Consider the following 14,718-nt stretch of genomic DNA (forward strand, 5'->3'; position numbering starts at 1 on the left):
AGAATGAAGCGCGCGTGTGAATAATGTATATAATCTTATACAACATATAATAACTAATAACCTTTTAACATTATCTATGACATTTCAAAACATCAGGGCATGAGCGCAACCTCGAAAGTGACATTTGCTCATTTATTAATTCATCACACAAAGAGGTGGCGCCCCTTATTTACGGCCGTGCAATGGTGAAAAAACAACGATGTCGGATCGTTTATCGTTAATAAGAGAATGATAACGTTTTTGGCGTTTCCAGTTACCTCCGACTAAATTATCTATCTGTTTTGGTAAAAAAAATCGCTGACTGCTATTAGGATTTATTTAAACATGTTTAAAATGTTTCAAAGTTGTGTTTTTCGTTTTACGATTGACACAAAATCTGACCAAAGTTGTCAGTTCCTAAACATTAATAATTCCTGCCTTCAGAATAAGCAAAGTGACAAAACCGAAGCCCATCTCATACAAGGTTTGTTGCTAATTGCGTCAGAGTCGACGACATTCCAACATTCTATTACACGGGGCCGGATAACGGTCCTTGTAAAGCCATCAATGAAGTAATGATGAGAACCAGCTGTGTCCTTACCGACGTTTGAGACCCCAAAGATGTATTTAGCGTATTGCAATATGGTGTACAAATATGTTTTAAAGATTTCTAACCAAACCTTAGTATATGTAGACGAGGCTCTATTTCGTTTTTTCAATAACGATCAATTATTCTTAAACACAACAACAGACTGCTTTTGCCATTGAACATTCTTTGGAAGTACACATTTTTGAAAACTTTGTTTTTTAGAAGAAACAGCTATAACGAAATAAAATAATCTACAGAATGGGTTTTTGAGCTTTGGTAAATAGCTGGAACCAAACATATTTCTATGCATTTGATCATGAAAAGCAATAACAATAATCGTTCCGTTCGTACAATTTGTTATATACATATTCTCTCTGACGGTTTAATTTTTAACGCTATGTGGAAATTGCAGCAGCCACGATAAAGAATTATAAACAGAAGTTAAAGAAACAAAGAAATTGGGCCAAAAGTGCGTAACTTTATCAAATATATTTGTTTCTTATATGAATATAATTGTTGCAACTCATGATGACATCATTTTACCCATGAGCCAAATATTTCCTGCTATATTTGTGACATTTTAACACAAAAGTTAACAGTTATATGGTTCTTACATTTGCAAAATATTGAGAGTGGGGATGGTTTTCATGTTGATTTTTCTAAATAAAAACAAAATATGTGCGTTCAAATCATGAAAATGATTTTACACAGGTGGCCGATTTTTTACGTACAGGCCGGAATTACGTACATGACCAGTATGTTATATAATAATAAAATAATAGTAATCATAGAAAAAGCAGACCGATTACATCGGTGCCCTTTGCGTTTGTAGGATCCTATATGCTTGCCGACGCGTCCAAGCACGAACACAAACAGACAAAGCTTCTTTTTCCGAAGATACCGGTTAAGTTGGGAAGGACACAATTTGCTTTACCTTTTACTATGGGTTGGAAAAGACATGGGAACCGTTCAATTGCGTATTTTCTATTTTGGACCTAATCAAAACGCCACGAAAATTATCTGGGAAAAGAAAGGATCTCAGAAAGCTGACTGGATTAAGCAGGAAGTCCAAGTCAAGGACAGTTTTCTCGGCGAAACAATCAAGGTGCGTAATTATTTTCCAAAATATCAAACAATATTTAAGGAACCATTCATCAAATTGATAGATGAATCCATTTCACTTGATTACTTTTCAAGTTGTTGCTTTTGTAAAGTATAAAAACGCAGTACTAAGAGGAAGATAAAATATCTAATATTTTAGTTATACATTATTCAAGACGACTTAACTGGATACTGGTTAACCACATAATCACCTTTCCATGTTACGAACTTCATGTGTATTATTTTTATATTTCAGTTTAAGTTCACTGCTAACAATGTGCGGGAAAAAACTGTCACTTGACCACAAATGCGAACGACCACGGCTATTTTGCTGACAAAACGTTAATCGAAGGTATGTTTTCTTATATTTTCTCCGTTTTAGCAGAACACATAATAAAATGCCTTGGTGCACCGTACGCAGTGCGAATTCTACTTTTCATTGATGTATTGCTCATATTTTTAGGTATAATACTTTTTGAGAACATTGAAAGACAAAGATCGAACTCGTCGATGCAGACGACCACACATCTTGTTTTTGCGTGCGTTTCTCTTTTAAAAGACCAAGTTGTCAATGTTTAACTGTACGAAACAGACCGACATAATAGCTTCAAAATGTCAATAGTTTTAAAAGGTTATAACCATTGTCAATATCATAATTATAAGGGTAAAAAATAAATGTGCGAACGACCACACTTAAAAAACGTTTGCGAACGACTACATTTGGAATATAAATTTATGCGAACTATCACACTTAAATATTAAACACTCATACGAATGCACGCACGCACACATTTTTGTTTAGTACCTATGTATACTTAACTATAATTTAGTATATAGTCATAGAATATCCATGCATATAACAATATATTTTTATTATAGATCATTTATAGACCGTACGGGACAATCGCATAAATATTGTCTGCTGGAGAAGTCCAATGATTGACCATCAGAGTGTGACCAAAACTGTGCGGCATGCGTATCTAGATTCAGAGCAGTCGTTACTGGTATTACAATCAAGTAAGTAAGTTGGAATAACTGTAGGCTATGAAAACAAGCTTCGTTTTGTTTATCCCGCTAGTACATATACGCTCAATTCCGATCGTTATGACAAAACAAATATCAAATGGAAACCACGTGGATTCTTTAACTTCGAAATAGGCTAGCAATGTTTAAACTTTGAAAAATATCTTTAAGTTACAAATACTTAAATACAAACCATATAAATTTGTTTGAATATATTTTATTATAATATTTGCGCTAACGGATGTTTAAAATAATAAAGCTCAATATGGTATGTAGGGAAAATATCTTTGATCGTCGAAAAGGGAGTAAGAAGAAAGACGGGACCGTTGATACGGACAGAAACTCTCTACAAAAAAGGCGCCCTTGGCGTAAGGTGAGAAAAAGCTAAAATAATCGATTTCAAAATGCTGGTTACTTCTTAAATGGGCTTAACAGACGTCATCTAACTTTCATTGTGTTTTGTGTAATATATTGGAACAGCAAAACGGTGAATTCGAATGTAAATAATATATGTGATATACCAGCTAATGACATATTTATTTTAAGGTAAATACTTATACTGAATTTGCATTTTTGTCTACATATTGTATACGTATCCCATGCGTCAGTGGCGTTTGTGGATACGCAACTTATTGTTAAAATTGTCATAAGTGTTAATGTATGCATATTAAATTTCATAAATGAGGTAGAAGTTTTATGAAATATGCAGTCATTTACAATCGTATTGAATGGTGAAACGAGTGAAAATTGAAATCTGTATCCTTTCTATCACAAAACTGTACATTTATTTTATTTACCACAAACATTTTTCAGATAAACAATTTATAATAAAAAATAATCAAAGACAAAGATCACAGTGCGGATATTTGCAAACATGAAACTGTCAGTCTAAAATGTTCAATTATGTTTTCCTGAACACATTATCACAGAGCATAATAATAAATAGCACTGATTTTGTATCATTTGATTCATTTCTACTTCAAAAGAGCATAACAAATTGTATAAATTGTTTAAATGAATCTCAACATCGTTATCGTTAACGAATAAAATAAAATAACAAACGAAACATGAACTAAAGAAAAAGGGTTTTATAAATGATTTATCACAAGCACCAATTTATAAAAAATACAATGGCACTAGAAAAACAACAAACAACTCGTAGATGAAGATGAAAAATACCCCCTAAATGGCTCCTTTCAAGCAGGTGAACAACAATGTTGATGCCAAAATTGTGTTCCTGCTACACATTACCACACACAATTATTGGATGTTAGACGTAGATATTCGAATTAGAAAAAGATAGTTGTGCATATCTATGTATGCCTTTAAATAGGCTTTCTCAGTAAAACGTACGCAACATATATCACACGCTGTGTCTGCCCATTTTCTTGCCACATGTGCTTCTGCATGTCAGGATTTGTAGGAAATGGCTTACTACACTTGGTACACACGAATGCCTTGTCTTCGCCATGTACATGACATCTAAAATTATAATTATCAGTGCCGTTGAAAAGCGTTTAATTATGTACGAACACTATCAATTTTCTTATTTTGTCAAAATATTGTATAATGGGTCAATTAGTATTAATCATATGGACTAAACTATCATCACTACAAGCTACTAATTAAGCCCATGTTGATCCCATTACAAACTTAAGCAAGTAAGACTTTTTGCATGTGACATGATATACTAGTTATTAAATACAATATTTTTGATAGGATAAGCACCCATGTATGCTCTGTCGATTTTGTACCTCTAATTTGTAAAATTTCATCAGGGTTACATAGACATTAAAAAGAAGAACTTAACAGCATATTTTTATATAATTACACTTTCTGACAAACATAATTCAATACATGATTTACAAAATTAATGCATCTGTGCCTGTTCAGATTCGCCTTACTGAAGTACACTTTATCGCAGCAGGTATAAATCTTCCCAGTCCCTCTGTGACTCATCTCATGCTGGCGCAGAGACGACTTACTTTAAGAACGTTGTCACAATAGCGTTATATCTGTGGGTTTGAGTGATCCATCTGAAGTATACATTTCATAGCATACATACATGTGTCAAGCATACGAGTGTGGTCGTTCGCCAATGTCAAAACAAATGTCGTCGTTCGTTCTAAATAATAAAATAAAAATATTAAGACTTATATTTGGTCGTATTTGAAAAAATACGCATACTGACAGTTATAAAACCTTCAGTTGTAATCGCTTTAACAACAAACACAGGTATTAATAAAAATGTGTGGTCGTCTGCATCGTCGAGTTCGATATTGGTCTTTGAATGTTCTTATAAAGTAATATAACAAAACATATGAGCAATTCATCAATGAAAAGTAGAATTCGCACTGCGTACGGTGCGCCAAGACATTGTAACATGTGTTCTGCTAAAACGGAGAAAATATAACAAAAACATACCTTCGATTGATGTTTTGTCCGCAAAATAGCCGTGGTCGTTCGCATTTGTAATCACATGACAGTTTTTGTTCCCGCACATTGAATTGGGTAAACGACATTATAAAATATACTTAAAATACATTCCAAATGTGGCGGATTTATGTACGTGTACTATGAATTATGAATACGATATTGCTTTTTGATGAATTTAGTTATACCATGTGATAGTGAGTTTTATATGAACAACTTTCCAAAAATGTTAAAATACTTGCCATCGTTGGTTTACATCTACGCTTTTTTATATGTACTTAATGTAATACTTATGATGATGAATACAAATTGCCCTTTTTTTATTGAACCATTAGAAATGAAAATAAAAACCAAAGCCACACGCACAATCAGAATGTATTATATTAACTTCATGTCAATATCAAAATGATTTGTGTAAACATAAAGCATAAAATTGCTAACTTATAACACATAATGCAAAAATCTGTTTGAAATTAAATGATTTGAAACAAAATGACAATGTGACACGTAGCTAAAGGCTCGATATCACGTTCCCTGCAACTCATGCATTTTTAAGTTGTTAATATCAAACATTCAAAGATTGTATACGGCTACTAAAAATTCCGTACACTTATCATTGAATGATTTTAATTTTTGCAGAGAGGTCATGGTTTATACGGAATAAACCTGGTGTACATGAACTCCTTAAGAATATATTAAACGCTTTGATTGTCTAGTATATTTGAATTTGATTTTGTTCATGCATGTTTTACACAAGTTCAATTTAACAATTACACCATTTTAGTCGGGCATGCTTAACTCTTAAATCATGCTTAAAATCGCTTTCAGAACGAAAAATAATGAATACGTCGTAGTGCGACGTTAGTATAAACATTGATAAAGGGCAATATAAGGTTGGCGAGCTACAACAGAATATATTGGCAGGTAAGAAACAAATCGGGCAAAAAAAGATGTCACTTTGAAAACAATTCCTTCGGTCTGCACATTTATAGTAACAAACATGTATAACAACTGTGGGGAAATTACTTTCATGAAGTGATTTTAAATCATTTGTGCGATGTTTTGTTGAAGCAGTCAAATAAAGACGATATCAACTACTTTAATTGTACCAATATCTCAAAATTAGTAGTGTGTATTGTAACGGTGTATCAAACAAAACTACACTTATAAAATCTTTCATTTAGTCTTATTTCTCATTGTTTTTTCTTGTCGGCATCCTTTCTAAGGCTGTAAGCTGTAAGCGTTTTGATTTATAATAACGAGCGAGTTTTTCGCGGGAATGTGGTTTTTATCACGAGCTTTGAATGGAGACCCGAATGTTGGACCAGCCCTGTATACGATATAAGGTATATTTCATTTCATGTCTGTCTTATTGTAGCGAGCTGTTTTCAAAGTGAGATATCAATCAAACACGTTCAATGCACAGCCGAATTCAGCATTCACAACCAACTAATTATTCGATGTATTTCGAGCACGAAACGGTGACAGTATGGAAATAAAACCGCAACAACATTAAAAACATCTTCATCCAAACTGTTTCAATTTAGAAAATATACGTTAATAAAACATATGCCAATATAGGACTGTAAATAAATGTAACATTTTTCTTGTCTTTAATTGTATTCAAACGTGCATGACAAAGCCTCTATGTATAATGATGTATAATTGAAACTAGTAAAATGTAGCAAAAGAAATGCGTTTTATGACAACAACGAAAAGTTGAGTTCTAATTAATTTCAATTATAAAATCATGTATATTAATATTATAAAAGTCGTTGTATTTAAAAGTTTCGAACACGTTTGTGTGTATGATCTACACTGTCGCCCTTATGCGTGCGCAATAAATAAATAAAGACAATGACCTTACAGAAACTATTCTATACTAAAAAATTATATTTCAGTCTTAACATAAGCTACACATGAAGCCATTGTTCGTGTGATTAACGTGAGACTCTGTGGTTAACATAAAAACGCGCAACGAGACTACTGCTCTTGCTTGAATCCGTTTTTAACAAATTATTTTATGAAACGCTTGTGATGTGATTGACAACTATATAAACTGGTATTGGTAAAATTATAGCTTTTTGTATCGCAAGTTTGAAATCAACACAACCCATTCAAATTTATAAAGAGTGTGTCTTAAAGCACAGGTCAAGATACGGATGCACTGTTTATCCTCATATTTATGTTATAGAGATAACTTATAGAAATAACAACAACATGTCTCATTTTTCGCAATCGGTTGCGCACTGGAAACCATCTTTAGAATTTTGGTTACTTTGCTAAAGAATAACAAGCCTAAATCATGTACATGTTGTGTTATGTGTATCTAATACTATATGTTTTTCTTTAAATTATTGAGCAACAATTTTGCCAACATGACATACTTTTAATGCATCATGTCTTGTGAGCCGGAATTATATCATTTCCTTGGCCTAATTGATCCACAGTAGCCAATTTGTATTATATGTTAAATTGGATTGACTTGTTTCAAGCTTTGAAAAAGCTAGTTGCCCTGGTGTTTAGCCCAACTGTAACCAACTTTTGAAATTAAGTTTCATGGGCTTAAATCTACTGGCCCCAGGCTAACTGGCAACCACTAGACCTGTAAGTTTTTCATGATGTAATATCTGACAGTGTATTGAACTCATCCAAGTTGCAAGTCTGAAAACATTAAAGGGACCTTTTCACGTTTTCGTAAATTGACAAAATTAAACGATTTTTAAATTTGGATAGTTCTGTTGTTGTCGTTATAATATGAGGATCATACGAGGATTACTTACATAAAGTATAAAATACATCTCTCGTTGTATGGGCACGGATGGCCGAGTAGTCTAAACGATAGACTTTATTGACAATTGGTTCGAGCTCAGTTGAGGTTAACTTTTTTATGTTTCTTCAATTTATTCTTGTTTTATTTAATGGAGCTTTTAAGATCCAATGTGTACATTTATCAATATTAAGTATTTAATGCCAAACTGTGAAAAGGTACCTTTTAGATGTTTACCTAAAAATGCCACAAAATAAAAATGTAGAACTCATTGGTTGTTAATTTGATTTAAAACTCAGTGTTAAATCAAATAAACAACCGATAAGTTCTAAATGTGTATCTTTTGGCAAATTAAATGTGATTTTGTTTACTTGCCTTGTCAGCGAGGTTACTTTGAAGTAGTTATCACTTTTATCTTTTTTTTTCAAATCAATATTAGAAAAGATAATTTAAGCATTATTTTGGGAAAACAGGGCTTGATGCATATACATTAATTGCCATCTCAGTACCAGAGACTCTCTTGAAACGAAAAACACCATAAAATCAGAAAATGTCGTTCTTGATTAGCTCTTGCGCACTGCACAGGCTAATCAGTGTGTATAGGACACCACTTATTTGACATGCATTAAGCCCCGTTTTCCCTGAACGAAGCCAATATGTACATATTTCAATGACAAACTGGCCAATGCCGTCGCACAAGCTGTTAAACACTATTGATGACATACACACACTCGCTGTCTGCAGTGTACCAGTGGCGAAATATAAACAGGCACATGCGGTGGTTATCGTTCTTAGCGTAGTTTAGAGCATACTGACTTGCAAAACTTGCTCTTAACATTTGTTGTCCGCTAGCGCAAACAACTTAAAACCGGTAGTTTAGAGTTACTTGTATACAACTAAATTTCAGTTTTTTTTTCAGGAAAACTAGAAAATGGAACAACCTGGTTTCAACGCAAACACATTTACATGTTTTGTTACGTGATTATTTAATAGATGACTTAAAATATCAATTTTAAATGCAAAATGTTTCGGTAAATATGTGTTGAAACTGCACATAAGAAGAACTGACAGATGAATTACAGTCTGTCAGTCAATGGTTAATTGACAATAAACTTTCTCTTCATTTAGGTAAAACAGAGACAATTCTATATGGTTCTTAATCTAGGTTAAAGGCTGGTGCTTCTGCCAATGTTAGTTGTAATGGTACTCATATTCAGTCAACTTCTACAGTCAAATATCTTGGTGCCACACTTGATCAGTCTCTGTCTAGTGATTCCATGGCTAGTTCTGTTGTTAAAAAGGCAAATACAAGGTTTAAGTGTCTGTATAGAAAACGTGATTTTTTTTTAATTCCACACTAAGAAACTTCTGGTCATGGCTTGAATCTAATGTCATTTCGATTACTCATGTTGTTTTTGGTATCATGGTATTACCAAATTTTGGAAAGATAAACTTCAGGTCACACAAAATAAATTAATAAGGTTTGTCTTCAATCTATGTCATTTTTCACATTTTAAGATTTTGAACTGGTTACCTGTTCAAAAGAGAGTGGGGCAAGCTACCCTTTTTCATATTATCAAAATCAAAAATGGGTTGGCTCCTGAATATGAGTGAAAACTTTGTTCCCTTTGACATTCTTCATTCATACAAGACTGGGTCAAGTGAAAGTGGGTGCTATATTTTACCCAAAGTTATATGCTTTGGTGCTAAATCTTTTGCATATAATGCTTGTGTTCTGTGGAACAAACTACCTCCCACCTTAAGGAATATTACAAGTATATCTAATTGTAAGTTGTCAGTTAAAACTCATCTTCTAAATATGTAATCATTCTTTTAGATCTATATAGTTAGTTTTTAATTGATCCACATTTTAATATATCTTCCTTTTTTTGCAAATAATTGTCTTTTATAACTAAAATCTCTTATATTCATCTCATGCTTCTCTATGTCACTACATGTGTACCATCAAATATCCAAGGACCACAATGGAAATACGAGCTTAAGTTCTCTTTTTTGTGTGTAATCCTTGGTATATTGTTATTGGCATGATTTCATTTCTCATACATGTTTATTGTTTAACTATTTTATCATGTATGTAAATATGTTTTTCATGTTGTATCATCTTACTGAAATCTATCTAATCTATCTATCTATCTATAATATATTATATTCCATACTCACAAAAAGACCACACTTCATGTCGTATTATGTAAAGATTAACTACTTAATGCCATGATTTTGAAATATAGTGATATTTTCAAATGTTTCATGTATTTATTGAGATATATTCTGATTCAATGTGGTTTTACAGTCATGCAATTACTGTGCTTCATAATTTTACTACAGCTTGTTAGATTTATTTAAATAAAGAAATTACCGTAAGTGTTCCTTAACATTTTAACTTGTTGGGGTAAAACAAGAAAACGGATGTGCCTACATTTACGTTACCGGTACGTAGAGACCAACATCCTGGTTTTCGTGGATACCATTTTGTCTATAAACAGTTTTTAATGAATTACGAGACTAGAAAATAATATAACAGACTTTTTATAACATCAAAACTGTAAAACCAAGTTAAAAATCTGGCATCACTGTAAATGATATTCGTGATATATGTATACATTTAAGTGAGTAATGTATGATGCTAGTATGATAATAATAATAATAAAACACACAATACGATATCGATAAGAGGTATAGTTTCCAAAATAAAATCGAAAGCAATGATTTTGACGGATTTGAATTTAAAGAAAACAAATACGGATATCTTTTAACACGCAAAAAGGCGTATTGCAATCCGCAAGATTTTGCAAACATCGAACGCATTTTCTGAAAACAAGTAAACTACAGACGTTCATGGATAATTGGCTCAATACTTGTGAATTCAAATAATTTTTCATTGAAGTGTGTTTGTCTACTCAACGATTGAATAATGTTCAACTCGACAATGGACCCCTTTCAGTAAAACGAATGAAACTGCTCAATACTCAAGTTTTTTTCTTTTATAATCGCTTCAAATTTTTGGCCTATCCAACGCTTGAATGCCTGCTTAGATAAAAGACAGAACGGAACTGTGAAGTTGGCTCTACTGGGTACAGGCATGTTTTAAGAAAATACGTCATATAAAGGCTCGAAAATGAAATGCACTTTTGTGTAAGAAGTCTATGACATAACAATTAAATCAACATATATAAAGGTAGAATGAAACAAGATATTGAGAAAATAGTTGACACTTCAAAATTCGTAACCAGAAATATAGTATAAATGCGCGTTAATGGCAGTAATTCACTAAGTTTGCCATAACTTCTAGCATTTGATTGTTTGCTGGAATGTATTTGGAAATGCATATGTTGTGTTTTTTCTTGTTAATTCAAAACATAATCTCAATTATATTTTCCATTACCTTCAATCAATTCAATATTTGAAGCATAAATAATCAATATAATGTCTTATCAGACAATATTTGGAACTTACCGATACCATCTGCTCTCTCTCTCTCCCGCCCACCCCCCCCCCCCAAAAAAAAAGATAAAAAAATAGAAGACAACCCCCAATGAAGAAAAAAACACACAATTAAGCATTAAACAAACATAGTCTTAACTGACGCGGTTTGATAAACAAACAATTTTTTTTAGATATTATGGGTCACATTAACCAGTTTGACCCTTGACAGGTTTTAGGGCCCCCATTTCTTAAATTTTCACATATTCATAAGCGAGGAATATTGGTAAATATTTACCTTGGTAAACTTAATTTTTTCGTATTGTAATGTATTGTTTAAAATCTTGATGTGAAAATAAAACACGAGTTGATGGAACATTAAATATGCCACAAACACATTAAATACTATTTGTACTGACTATCACACTTTAAAATAGCAATACGAATCAAATAAACACTAATTATCGCCGGAGTTAAACTATCCTTGGAAGAAACTTAACCCGAACCAGATGCTTTGAATTTCCCGCCCCAACAGGTGATCTCAGTTGTAATTTGGCAGATGTTGCATTTGAATGTGGGTTATGGGTCTTTTGATTTCATTTAAATATTATCTGCATTTTATTTCGTTGCAGTTTGTCAAACAATTGTATTGTACAGGTGAGCTAACGAAGATTTTGCTGTACCTCTTGTGAAACCATAACGCCAGGGTGTATAAACCTGTATCTAACCAAAGCGTGTTAGAGATCGTTTGACAATGAAACGGTTTGGACTTGCATTTTTTGTCACGGCGATGCTTTTGAGCGGTAATTGCATTTTTATAAATTGTAATTTGTTTTAATATGTTAATGTTTGATGTTATTAAAAAAACAATAACCATTGCTTGCGAATGAATAACAGTGTATATTTTATTTGTGTAACATAATTCAGAAACAAATTGGTTTTTTTGGCATATAATTTTTACTCACAGCTATACATGATACTTTCTAACTGTTTCTGTTGTAAATGTTGTTAGGTTTGCTTCATTCGAACGACGTTTTGCACAACATACACTCAGATAAATACTGATCTTTTGCATGTGTAACTGTTTTTTTTGCATTCATACTTTCGATGGTAGCAATTGTATTTCGTAAGATAAACATTACATTTCGCGCTAAAATGCACATGTTTAATTATTATTATTATAAATTAACGCGGCGAATTAACCTGTGTTTGTCTTCTCAGAACATGCCGAGGCGGCGTCTGTCACCTGCTACGTGTGTTCCGGAAGTTCGGCGTGTAATCTGAATCTGTCTCTCAATACAGAGTCTGGATGCACTGTCTGTAAAAAGACGGAGATAAATGGCGGTAAGTGAAGTTTTACGTCTTATACTTACAGCAACGTCCTTGAAAAGTTTGTGCAAACGAAGATGGTATTAGTTTTATTGTCGACACTTGATATTGAATTTAACTAATTATATTGTGTTTTTATTGATGAAGTTATTATTGAAATTATTGACAAATCAAACAAAACAACACCAACAAAAAACAAGTGGTAACGTTTTAATAGATATATATCTTCAATATTTGAGTAGTCTGCTTTATTTGTCAGTTTTTTTTCAGCGGTTACCCGATCTTGCGATACACCACTCCTCACCATTTACAGACAGACAGACAGACAGACAGGTGGAGTGACGGAGTGCTACTGTAACACCGACTATTGCAACAGCGGCAGTCGTATGACATTTTCTGTGTCAACACTCGTGCTGTCGTTGGTAGCCGCTTATTTTGTTCTTGATCGGAAGTAACAGCGAGTCGTGGGGAAGATGAGCTTTATTAATAAATATATGTTTTGGTTTGAATGACATTTATTTCAAATGAGTGAATGTGTTTTTTTCACATATTAAATAGACACTGTGTGTTATTGCTCATCATTTTAAAGCCCAATATAATATGGATGATTTGATGATTTGAGTTAATACGAAACCTCGCCTGAATAAAGTTCGTTTCATAAGTTATGTAACTTTTTGTTTATATATGATGCATTATTTTTTTTGAAGGTGACCTCAATATGGTAGTACTTATAAATGTTAACAAATAAATATTAAAGAAAATATAATACAATTTTAAAATATTTTTTTTTACAATGAACGCCAGTTTGTACAGACATATAACTAAAATGAATAGTGCTTCCAAGTGCCATTGTAGTAAAAAAACTAATATTAAGCAGAAAAGAGGTTACGTATAACTATACGAAATAGGCGTATAGAAACTCCACTTTGACCATATAACCAAGTAATAGTGACGTATGTATTATTAATGACAAAATTAGTAGCCGTGAGATTAGAACAATAAAGAAATATAAAAAACCACACTTCGATTCATTAGATTCATGGATAGCGCGTTATGGGCCAATACTGACAAGCAACTTTTTTCCCCCAAAAATATATCAATTGATATGCTTGACATTCGAAGTGGCTATTCTGAAAAATACCCATAACATATTGAGTGTTTGAATTTTTGTTAAATGCACAAGTAAAACGATCGATATGTATTCAATCAAATTGCTGTTATAAAATTGAATGCAACTGACAAAAACCCCGTCATGTCTGGATAATAATAATGTTGATTTGAACACTTAAGTTGCACAAAACCGCAGTCGTTAATGGTATCGAGCGCAATAACGAATTATGCGTGTTTGTTTGAAGACCAACGCATTTTCAATAATATATTCATATTTCTTAAGCGTGTATTAGCTTTTTACAAGGTATTGATTGAGGCGTCAACGTACTTGGTCGACAAATTACGCCTACCCAATTGACGAACCTTCTTGTGAAACATGACATGAGAATCAAAATTGAATTGTGATCACATTTCTTCCTCACATGGTCGCTTTTTCAATGTCATCAAATTTAGATCTTTGTAATTTTCAAAAAGAAAGTTAATGATTAATTTTTCTTGTTTTTGCATATTATGTAATAAACATACCACGATCACGGTTCAACGTTATGTGTCTGGTGTTATTGCTCTTGGTATTTCATGTTGAATTTTCGAATCGGTCATAACACAAATAAAGCACTTCGGGTGGCTTTTAATATTTATCTCGCACAATAATATTTATCACACAACAATAAATGAGAAGTTTGTTTGCTTTAAACAGTGCATACAAATGCAAAGAACTATAAAGAAATCAAACGTCCTGCTTTAGGACAAACACATCTATATATGTAAGTTGAGCGAAGAAATCATGAAGTACTTCATCTTTTTGATTTTCGTCAAAAACCAGTTCGCCAGCGCAGTTAAAACGTGGGCTTTAAGTTGTAAAGTTTTACTAATGTTAACTGTTAGAAAAGATTGACTTTCTACAATTCACGCGACGAGTATTTGGTCGATTTTAGTTCGCATG

General features: G+C 32.7%; 1 long non-coding RNA gene across 1 annotated transcript; it reads left to right on the forward strand.

The window, feature by feature from the left end:
* The first annotated feature begins 12,045 nt into the window (after nt 1–12,045).
* LOC127847045 (uncharacterized) lies at nt 12,046–13,684 on the forward strand. Its single transcript, XR_008033795.1, has 3 exons — nt 12,046–12,139; nt 12,558–12,680; nt 12,936–13,684. It is a non-coding gene; the product is annotated as an uncharacterized LOC127847045 (long non-coding RNA).
* The last annotated feature ends 1,034 nt before the right edge of the window (nt 13,685–14,718 follow it).

The sequence above is a fragment of the Dreissena polymorpha genome, chromosome 10, assembly GCF_020536995.1.
Source record: "Dreissena polymorpha isolate Duluth1 chromosome 10, UMN_Dpol_1.0, whole genome shotgun sequence".
NCBI classification, from domain to species: domain Eukaryota; kingdom Metazoa; phylum Mollusca; class Bivalvia; order Myida; family Dreissenidae; genus Dreissena; species Dreissena polymorpha.